This window comes from Lathyrus oleraceus, chromosome 6, assembly GCF_024323335.1.
Source record: "Lathyrus oleraceus cultivar Zhongwan6 chromosome 6, CAAS_Psat_ZW6_1.0, whole genome shotgun sequence".
NCBI lineage: Eukaryota > Viridiplantae > Streptophyta > Magnoliopsida > Fabales > Fabaceae > Lathyrus > Lathyrus oleraceus.
This window is the reverse complement of record NC_066584.1, coordinates 307,961,055-307,972,138: the sequence shown is the minus strand read 5'-3', so window position 1 is coordinate 307,972,138 and position 11,084 is coordinate 307,961,055. Positions and strand designations below refer to the sequence as shown.

The following is an 11,084-nucleotide window of genomic DNA, read 5'->3' as shown; positions in this document are numbered from 1 at the left end:
CCTGGGCTTTTGCACCTGTATTCTCCTGAATTTAAGGTCACACGAGTTCCCATAAATTCAACATTTAGATTACTAACAAATAGGCTATTTGTTAGGTTCATTAAATGTAACTTGGTTGTTGATTTCCTGGTTTTTCTCTAAGCTGTTGACTTCCTGAAGAATAGCCCAAGAAAAGCTGAAACAGAAAACTGAACAACCTACAATCTAGCATATGCTGTCAGGAATGAATGTCACGACATTCAACTTGACATCAAGGTCCATATGCTGAGTCTGTTTTTCAGAAAACAGACTGTACAATTTTGCTGACCTGTACATGATCAAAATGACCATACTACAGTAACAGCTTACATTAATAAATGTCAAAGTGTCCAATTTAACATTTACACATTTGGCCTTAAGTTAGTTCTGTTATTCTCCTGAAGAACAGACTAAGTAACATGCTGAAGTATAGCAGAACACTACTCTGTCTAATGTTCAGTATATACTGTCCATGATGAATGTCATAACATCCAGTTTGACATTCATACAGTAGGCCTTCTGCCAGGTCTGGTTCTTCCTTGATAACCAGACTGCAAATGAATACTGAACTCTAACAGAACACCAACTGTTCTATTCCTCAGTAGCTGCTGACAGGGATGAATGTCACAGTCTCCAGTTTGACATTCAATAAATCCTGTATTAGCTAATCCTGCAGTGACTACTCAAGTGTGTCATGACATCAGTCAAGACATCAGAGTACAGTTAGATATTCTAACCTACAATGTAGTCACATAAACATACCATGTCATGACATCAGTCAAGACATTAGTAACCAGTTAATGTTTTACCATATAATGCAGTCAATTAAGCACCTACAATAAGTCTGATCATTTCATTATTGATTGTTTAAAGGTAGAAAAGGATAAGTCAAAGAAAGGAATCGATCAGAAGGACAACTTCAGAAACAAGTTTAAAAGGAGTCTCATGGTAACATGGGATGAACTTGACAATGAAGAAGACTCTAAAAAGGATGAAGAACAAGTTAATCTTGCTTTGGTGGATCTTACATCTTTTGAAACGGAATCTGACTCAAATTCTGGTTAAGATTTTGAAGAAGAGAACGAGGTATTTTCTAAACTATCTCGTTCTGATTTAATTACTTTCATTCAAAACCTTATGGGTTTGTGTAAATAGAAATACATACACATGAAACTACTTAAAAAGCAATATTATCTTTTAAAAGATAAATTAAAATATTTTCAAAGTAAAAATGAAGCTCTAGAGAGAGATCGTATTGCTTTAGAAAAAGAAGTGTTTGATAAACCCCTGAATGAGCATGAAATGATTCTTTGGGAGTTTATCATAATTGGATTTAATAGAACTAAACTTGCATCTATGATTTATGTTGTAAGTAGAATCAAAGGGGAAGGTCTTGATTACTCTAAAAAGTATTTTAATCAAATGTTTGAAACCTTGAGTGAACCAACAAATCCGTCTTCCAAGCTCTACTCATAAAAAGGGCTAGACTCTTATTTTGTACATGTTGCTGAAAACGCAAAGGTTTTAAATCAGTCATAACCTAAAACTGTTGAGTTAAAGGTTCTAAAGAAGCTAGAACCTAAGACTCTAAAGTCAAAGGTTCTAAAGAAACCATAACTAAAACATCAGGATGCAAGGTTCTGAAAGGTTCAGAGCCTAAGGCCAAGATCCATTCAAGACAACAAACTTTTATATCAAAATTCTTGAATGATCCTAAGTTTTTCCATATGAGAGCAAATGTACAAAGAAAGAAGAAACATATCAGAACTAACCCCAAAGGACCCATAAGATTGTGGGTACCTAAATCTCAAATTGTTTTTGCTACATATATGCTTCAAGGGAGAAGCAAAGAAGTTGTCATGGTACTTGAATAATGGCTTCTCACGACGTATGACGGGAGAAAAGCATATGTTCCAAACCCTAACTCTAAAAGAGGGAGGAACTGTGGGTTTTGGAGGAAACCAAAAAGAAAATATCATTGATATGAGTAATATTGGTAATTAATTTATCTCTATTAATAATGTTTGGTTAGTAGATGGAATAAAACATGACCTACTGAGCATTAGTCAATTTTGTAACAGGGGTTATGAAGTCATGTTTAATAAGAACAATTGTATAGTCATGAATGAGTCTTACAAGTCCATAGTGTTCTCAAAGGTGGGAGGAAAAACAATGTTTATAAAATTAACTTTTCTGAATTGGTTAATCATAAGGTACTTTTCCTTCTATCAGTGAGTGATGAAAAGTGGCTCTGACACAAAAGATTAGGTCGTGTTAACTGAAGATTAATCTCTAAACTTAGCAAGCTAAAACTTGTTAAATGATTTCCATAACTTAATTATCACTCCGATGCTCTTTGTGGAGCATGCAAGTAGGGAAAATTAATATAACTTCTTTTAAAACTAAGAACATTGTCTCTACCTCCAGACCCTTATAACTGCTTCACGTTGATTTGTTTGGTCATGTTAGTACTGCATCAATCAATGGGAAGAAACATTTATTAGTCATTGTTGATGACTATAACATATGAACCTGGGATAAATTCCTTAGAACCAAGGATGAATCATATGATGTATTTAACATCTTCTGCATACAAGTACAAAATGAAAAGGAATAAAAAAATTGAAAGTAAGAAGTGATCATGGAGGAGAATTTGAAAATGAACCATTTAAAACTTTTTGTGAAAAACATGCAATTCTCCATGAGTTCTCTTCTCCTAGAACTCCACAACAAAATGAAGTTTTAGAGAGAAAGAACAGATCTTTACAAGAAATATCCATATTATGATCCATGAAAACAACTTACCTAAATACTTATGGGCAAACGATGTAAACACAACATGTTATGTTCACAATAAAATCTAAATTAGACCTATTCTAAACAAGACTTCATATGAGTTTTAAAGGAAGAAAACCAAGCATTTCTTGTTTTCATAAATTTTGATATACATGTTACAACTTGAACAATAAAGTCTATCTTAAGAAATTTAATACCATAACTCAAAAAGCTATATTTTTGGGATACTTTGAACGCTCAAAGGCATACAATGTGTATAACTCAGAAACAAAAATGATTGAAGAGTCAATACACATCAAATTTGATGACAAAGAGTCTAATAGTAAAATGTCAGAGTTAGTTCAAACCTTTTCAAAAAAATTGTGTGTTTGAAGACACCTCAGGAGCTAGAGGTCTGGAAGCTAGAAGTTCAGAAGCTAACAACCCATTAGAAGTTAGATGTTCAGAAGCTATCAGAACTTCAGAAGTTGGTAGTCCAGAAGATGATCATACCTCAAAACCTCCTCCAGATGATGAAAATTCTGAAGAAGCTAAAGATGGCTCCTCAGAAGCATCACAATCCAAGAAGACCTTCAAGTACAAGTCTTCATATCCATAAGAGATAATTCTTGGAAACAAATATATTCCTAGAAAGAAAAGGTCTTCCTTCAAAGAAGAACATTCAATGATAGAATTACTCTTCGTGAAAAAACCTACTTCTGTTGACGAAGCATTTTCTGACGATAGTTAGATTGTGGCAATACAAGAAGAGTTGAATCAGTTGCAAATGAATCATGTATAGGATCTGGTACCCAGAACTTATCAGAAGAACATTATTGGAACAAAACGGGTATTCAGAAACAAGTTCAATGAGCAAGGAGAAATGGTAAGAAATAAAGCTAGACTTGTAGCTCAAAGCTACAGTCAGCGAGAAGGTATAGATTTCTCTGAAACCTTTACACCTGTTACAAGGTTAGAGGCAATCAGGTTACTTCTCTCTTATGATATTAATCATGACATTATTTTATGCCAAATGGATGTTAAAAGTGTGTTTTTAAATGGAGTTATTTCTAAAGAATTAAATGTCCAACAATTGTCATACCCCAAAATATGTCATCCCCTTTTCATCCTTTCACTCAATCCTTGACTTAAAATTCATCAGTGCCCATTCATGCTTCATATGCATCATGCATTCGTGTCAATACAAGCATCATAGATTCAAAGTTGGTGGTTGATTCAAATTAGGGTTTTGTTGGAGTGTGGTTCATCATATAAGGAGAAACCTTAATCCCATGCCCTTTGGGGGTCTTGATTCATGGAGTTCACATCATGACATTCATTTATGTATTCAAAACCCTAGTTTTTGACTTTGGGTGTTCATTTTGCTTTGGGAGGTCAAGAAACTCTAATTTTGTCTTGGTTTGTCTGACTTGGATCATAAGGCTTGTAACCTTAGTTTCTCTGGGTTCATGTTATTTTGATTTCTTGCTTAATCATCCTTTCCCATGTTGCTCGACATCTGTAATCCATTGATTTGGATACTGATACATGATTGCTTTAAGTTTGAAACCCAAAGTCTAGGGTGCATTGGCCTAAGTTTTCTTATGAGGTTTTAGTGCTTGATTTGTTATCTTAGTTCATCTACTTAATCGCTAGTTCTTGGATCATGTCCTTGGTGGATCATTTAGCCTTCGGGTGCATATTATTGGTATCATATCACGGAATCCCAATTCATAGAAGAATGCATTTGATCATCATAGTTTGCATCATTAGTCATTTCATCATGGGCCAAATTTTTCTATGCACGATTTCATTCAATTTTTATGATCCATTTGAGGCTTCAAGGTACATTGGTCCATGTTTTCATTAGTGCATTAATTCAAGTTTTAAATATCATGATTCATTCAAGCCTTTTGATTCAACGTAAGCAAACATAAAATCTTGATACTTGAAAATAGAACATAATACATAAAACCAAGAACCATTTTACTAAAAAGTTATTCATTTCATTTTTACAAAATCAAGACTACAAGTGTCCATACATAATTACACAAGAGGATTTTGGCCTAAGGTTGATTTTTAGTCAAATGTTGACTTTTTGGTCAACAGTTGACCAAAGTCAACCATCTATTTCTAAAAACCATGGTTCTCATTTGTAAGTCGTCTTTTTCCCTGGATTTTGGCCTAAGGTTGATTTTTAGTCAAATGTTGACTTTTGGTCAACAGTTGACCAAAGTCAACCATCTATTTCTAAAAACCATGGTTCTCATTTGTAAGTCGTCTTTTTCCCTCTTCATTCTCGTGAGTATACATCACATTTGGTTACCTACAGAGATAAAGAAAAAGAAACATAAATGAGCCATTGGTTCTACTGGGATAAACCTTTGAGAAACTTCAACTTAACATTTCAAATTCATTTCAAAACCCACAAAATCATTTGACATTTCAAACACTTTCTTCTAATGGTCTATTTTCATTAACATCAAGCCAACCTATATAGTTTTCACTAACTTCTTCTATTTAATTTTACTAATCATAGCTTTCTTCTAATTCAAGCTTCAAACAAACTTGTAAAAACTCTAACTTCACAATTATCATTACTGCATAATTGATTATTTCCACTAACATCTTTGACAGAATTTTATTCTAAATTAACCTAATAGATTATTTCAACAAGATAAGTCTATAACAAAATTAGCATAATTGATTATTACTGCATCACAATTATCATTACAACCTAATTGATTATTTCAGCATGGGTCTATAACAGAAACAACAGGAAAACTCAAGATAAGTAGCGACCAATGGAAGCATTCATAACAACAGAACTGTCACAATAACATAGAATAGAAACAAGTTAACTCTTTAACACTTGCAATTTAAGTTATATCTGAAATCAGAACAATTGAACATCACAACATTACCTTCTTAACTCACTTTTTAACTAACAACTTCAAACAGGCCTAAGCTAATTAATCTTCCAACTGCTACCATTAACCAAAATAACCTAACAATCATAATAGAAATCAAAATTCATGAATAATAGCTAAGTCATCCAAAGCATCATAAAACGTTCTAACTACCAAAGTTGGACTCAACATTCTAACATTCAGTTTTTTTCTAACAGCATTCTTCTAACAGATCCATTCCTAACTAATTAACCGAGGTAACAGTTTAAAACTCACTAATTAAATTGATAACTAATAAACAGAACTAACAGAATTGAAACTAATAACATAACAATTCATTGAGATGTTCATTTCATTTGGATTACATCTCTAACTAACAACTAACTCAAGTTAAATTTGTAACTAACTAATGAATTTGAGATAAATTTCATGTGAATTTCATTGGAATTTCTAACCAACTTTGAATCCTATAAAGAGTACCTTCACTGCAATATGAAAGGGGGGAAGCATTCTGCCGAAGCTGCACTCTTCAGAGATCATCATGCAAACTTCATTCTTTAAAGAATCTTCAATCTTCGCTCGCCATTGAATCCACCCTGCAATCTGCATCAACAATTCACGATTCATCTCAGAATTCACCAAACATGATTCTTTCCAATTCACTTTCGTTCTCTCGGATTTCCATGATTCATAACTTCACACGCACATAACAACAATATCATAAGGAAATCACGAGACGAAGAAGAAGAAGAAGGAAGGCACTCAGATACGATTGGGACAAGGAAAGCAAGGTTTAACTGAAGCATCAGAGGAGTTTAAATCTTCGCGCTCAATATCAACATCTCGAAAATCTGCTGGAGCTACTCCGGCAGGTAAGCTCCCTTTCTTTTCCCTCTTTGATTTGCACTGTGATGTAGTCTCGAGGAAGGGAAGTTGAAGCCCCCTGATGACCGGCTCGAACTCTCCTCCATTTTTGCTGGATTGTTGTTTTAGTCAATTAGGGCTCGAGTACTGTTCCAATTGACATGAGGATTTGGTTAGAATGTGATAATGGATTAGGGGAGAGGATTTGATTAGAATATGACAGTGTTTGATGATAATTTGATAACGCTTAGATCTCTGCCGCCGCCGCCGATGGGGAATTTCGGCGCGACGAGATTTCCCTGAACCGAAGTTGAGGAATGAAGCGCATGAGGTGAAAACGACTGAAGGAGTTCAACTTAACTCCTCTTGTTCTCTCTCTACGTGGGCCTCAAGGCCATTGGGCCCAAACAACTTCTTGGTCACACCTCTAAGACTCAACTACACCCCCTCCGATTCATCAATTCAATCATGGGCCTTGAACTAGGCCCAGGTGTTTTTGCTTTCTGGCCAAACAAACATTACTCCTGGGTCAAGATCATTGTGAGCCCAATTTTATTGTTTTTTTTTTAAATTAATTAGTATTGTGTTTAGAACTAATTGTGGTTGATTATGTTAATGAAAGTTCTACTTAAATTGATTAAAGTTTTCATGTTTAGAATAATTGATAATTTAAATCTTAATTAATTTTTAGGATTTTAATTAGTTGAAACTCTTAGGATAAGTGAAATTGGAATTTTAGAATTAAATTTCTAAGAATTGATTAAAATTTTAGTAGTTAAATTAGTTAATTAGGTAATTAAAATTAGTTAAATTAGTTAAATTAGTTAATTAGGTAATTAAAAATTTAGAATTCTAATTAAATTAGTGACAATTATATTTTTAATATAATTAGGTAATTAGTTTTGATAAAAAAAATTATTTCAAATTCTATTTTCCTAATCAATTCATTTTTACACATATTGACTATTTTGCCCTTTAAGCTTAGAAATCTTAATTTTTTTCACTTTCCCTTAAAACTTAGGGTTTTAATTAGGATTATCTGATTTTATTTAGTTGATTAATTCAAATAGGTTCATTTTGTACCTAATTCAACTATCATTTTCAATCCCACTGGTTAGTGTTGACCAAAGGTCACTTTGGTCAACCAAATCCTTTGTATTGTGCTGAAACCCCCAAGCATATTCAAGTGATTAAAACACCCTTGATCACTTGATATGACAAGTCCATTGTGCTCAAGTTATATTGGATATGCTGAAACTCAGGAGCTCGAGACCTCAAGGTTCAAATGCAAGATCAAGATTTCAAAGTCAATACAAGTCAAGCATATCTCACAAAGTGGATTATTTCTCAAGCACATCAAAGGTATTAACACTTGTCAGTCATGATTCAAGTTGTGCGCCATGAGCCTTAAGCAACGAGGAATGATGAGATGGAGTTTCTCATACCCTTGTCTATAATCCCTTTGTGTACGGGGCGTAGGCCTAGTTATTCAAAGCATTCATCATTGTTCATAGACTTTAGCACAATTTGAATCAAATAATTGCCAAGTCTTCTCAACACAACAAACAATATTGTATCATCAAGATCAATAATCATAATCCCATAACAGCTACTTGTCAATCATGATGAGAGTTACACCGCATGAGCCTTAAGCAACGAAGAATGGTGAGATGTAGTTACTCTTACCCTTGTCTAGAATACCTTTGTGTACGGGGCGTAAGCTCTAACTATTCAAAGTATTCGTCTTTGCTCATAGACTTTAGTAGAATTTGAATCATACAATTGATAAGTCTTATTCAACCAAGCATCAATCATTCAGCACTTCAACAGTGAAGGATCATTGCACATCAATCTTCTTTAATAGTGAAACATCATTACTCTCCTATTGGATTTAATACCAAACTCTCCTCCTTGATGTTCATATACCTTTTGAGATCATCATCTTAGGGCCGCATTCCCAGTTCTTAATCAATTGATTCATGCATTGCCTATCAGTTCAGACTATGGCATCTTTTATTCTTTGCCCATAAGGTGCAGACCTTGGCATTTAGCTCATGGAGTACAAACTTTGGCTTTGTTCTTTTCCTATAAGGTACTGACCTTGGCATCTTTCCTATACAGTTTAGACTATGACATCTTTTATTCTTTGCATATAAGATACATACCTTGGCATCTTGCCTATACAATTCATACTTTGGCATTCTTTATTCTTTTCACATAAGGTGAAGACTTTGGCATTCAGCCCACGGAGTACAAACTTTGGCTTTGTTCTTTGCCCACAAGGTACAAACCTTGGCATCTTTCCTATACAGTTCAAACTATGGCATCCTTTCTTCTTTGCCTATAAGGTACAAACCTTGGCATCTTTCCCCATTGAGTTCAGACTCTGGCAACCCTTGATTGTGCTTATATAGTTTAGACTTTGGCATACTTTGTTCTTTGCCTATAAGGTACAGACCTTGGCATCCTTGCCCCATTGAGTTCAGACTCTGGCCACCTTGATTTGTCTATACAATACATACTCTGACATATTATTCTGCCTTACAATTCAAACTTTGGCATTCATTCATTCAGCCTATGGACTTCAGACTCTGGCTACCTCTTTCATTACCTACACAATGCAGACTGTGGTACCATACTCTATTGTCTTTATTGAGTTCGGACTTTGGCATTCAGATCATTTCTTATGCCTTATATAGTTCAGACTATGGCACACTTTACATATTGCATGTGGAGTGCAGACTCTAGCAACCTTTGATATTGTTTTGAAGTTCAGACTTTTGCGTCATATTCCTTTGCCCTTATTGAGTACAAACTCTGGAAATTTGTTTCTTACCCTTGTATTTAGTTCAAACTATGGCACATCTTTATGCTCACGCCTCATGGCTTTCATCTATCTTGGCCTATGGAGTTCAGACTCTGGTTGTATATCTCATTCTGCCTTAGGGGGTGCAGACCCTGGCAATATATTTTCCTACTCCAGGGAGTCTCAGACTCTGGTAAAATCTTTGGTTCAGACCATGCCTTCATTGATACCATGTGGTTGATTACCATCATTGGTTAATGCCACATTCTTGCTTGTTAAGCAATCTGCTCTGCCTATGGGTAATCCAATTAATCTTTTCCTTGTGCCACCAATAGTTCCACGAACTACGGAGCTTTGAATTTCTCGTTGCACGATGAGAATACGTAGGCATGAGGGTTCAAATCCTCCACGAGCACCCTAATTATCATTCCATATTTATTCATTCTTTCTCTATTTCCCTGTTCACCTCTATGATGCACTCATAATCATATACCTTCATTCACTTCATGTGATATACCTATATCTTTGAGCCAAATACACTATCTCTTTGAGCTTCATCTTGTGTCACCTTGTGAACCAAGAGTTCTTTGTGTTGTGAAATCAAACACTTAATTATCCTTGTTTTCGGCTATACCATATAGTGACAGACGCTTTCAGCTACCCACATATTGATCAACGCCAGTTTTACTCTTGGGTTCAGATTTCATCCCTTTTTGGAGTTCAAATCATATTATCCTTTGGTTCAGACCATACCTTTATCACAACTTCTTTTCACCTCCCACCATTAGTTCTATGAACTACGAAGCTCTGAATTCCTTATTACACTATAAGGATATGTAGGCATAAGGGCTCAAATCCTCATTGAGCACTCTATCTATTCCATTTTTTATCCTTTTGCGAGTAACCTCCAGATATAACACCCATTCGAGCAAGAACAATCAAAATGGTTTCTGTTGAGTACACCGGGTGTAAGGAGTTCTAATACCTTCCCCTTACATAACTGACTTCCTTACCCATATTTCTCTTCCCCTGGGTTTTATCGATGTTTTCACTTTCCTTCAGGAATAAATAAAGTTTAATGGCAACTTTGTTGTATGTTCGAGCGTGGGATGGGTTCGGGTATATTTTGTCTAGCTTCAACAACCACCTGGGTTTAAGGATTTAGTCAACCCAAATCATGTTTTCAAACTTAAAAAATCACTATATGGACTCAAACAAGCTCTTAGAGTTTGGTATGAGAGACTGAGTAATTTTATGTTAGAAAATGGTTTTCAAAAAGGTAAAGTAGACACTACACTCTTCATAAAGACACTTAAAATGATATCTTAATTGTCCAAGTATATGTGGATGATATTATCTTTGGTTATACTATTGCTTTCCTTTGCCAAGATTTTTCAAAGCCAATGCAGGTTGAGTTTGAGATGAGTATGATGGGAGAGCTAAAGTTATTCCTTGGTATTCAAACCAATCAATGAAAAGAAGGAGTCTATGTTCATCATAATAAATATACAAAGGATATTCTGAAGAAGTTTGAGCTAGATGATTGTAAGATCATGACAACTCTTATGCATCCAACCTATAACTTAAGCAAAAAAGAAAGCAACACCAAGGTGTGTCAGAAGCTGTATAGAGGTATGATTTGCTATTTACTTTATTTAATAGCTTCTAGACCATATATTTTGTTCAGTGTCTGTTTTTGTGCAAGATTTCAG

The 11,084-nt window shown here is 34.7% G+C and overlaps 1 long non-coding RNA gene across 1 annotated transcript; it reads right to left on the bottom strand.

The window, feature by feature from the left end:
• Window positions 1-4,758: 4,758 nt before the first annotated feature.
• On the bottom strand, window positions 4,759-6,898 carry LOC127096612 (uncharacterized). The gene is made up of 2 exons (XR_007792748.1): window positions 6,183-6,898; window positions 4,759-5,119 (listed from the first exon to the last, which is right to left on the bottom strand). It is a non-coding gene; the product is annotated as an uncharacterized LOC127096612 (long non-coding RNA).
• Window positions 6,899-11,084: the final 4,186 nt, after the last annotated feature.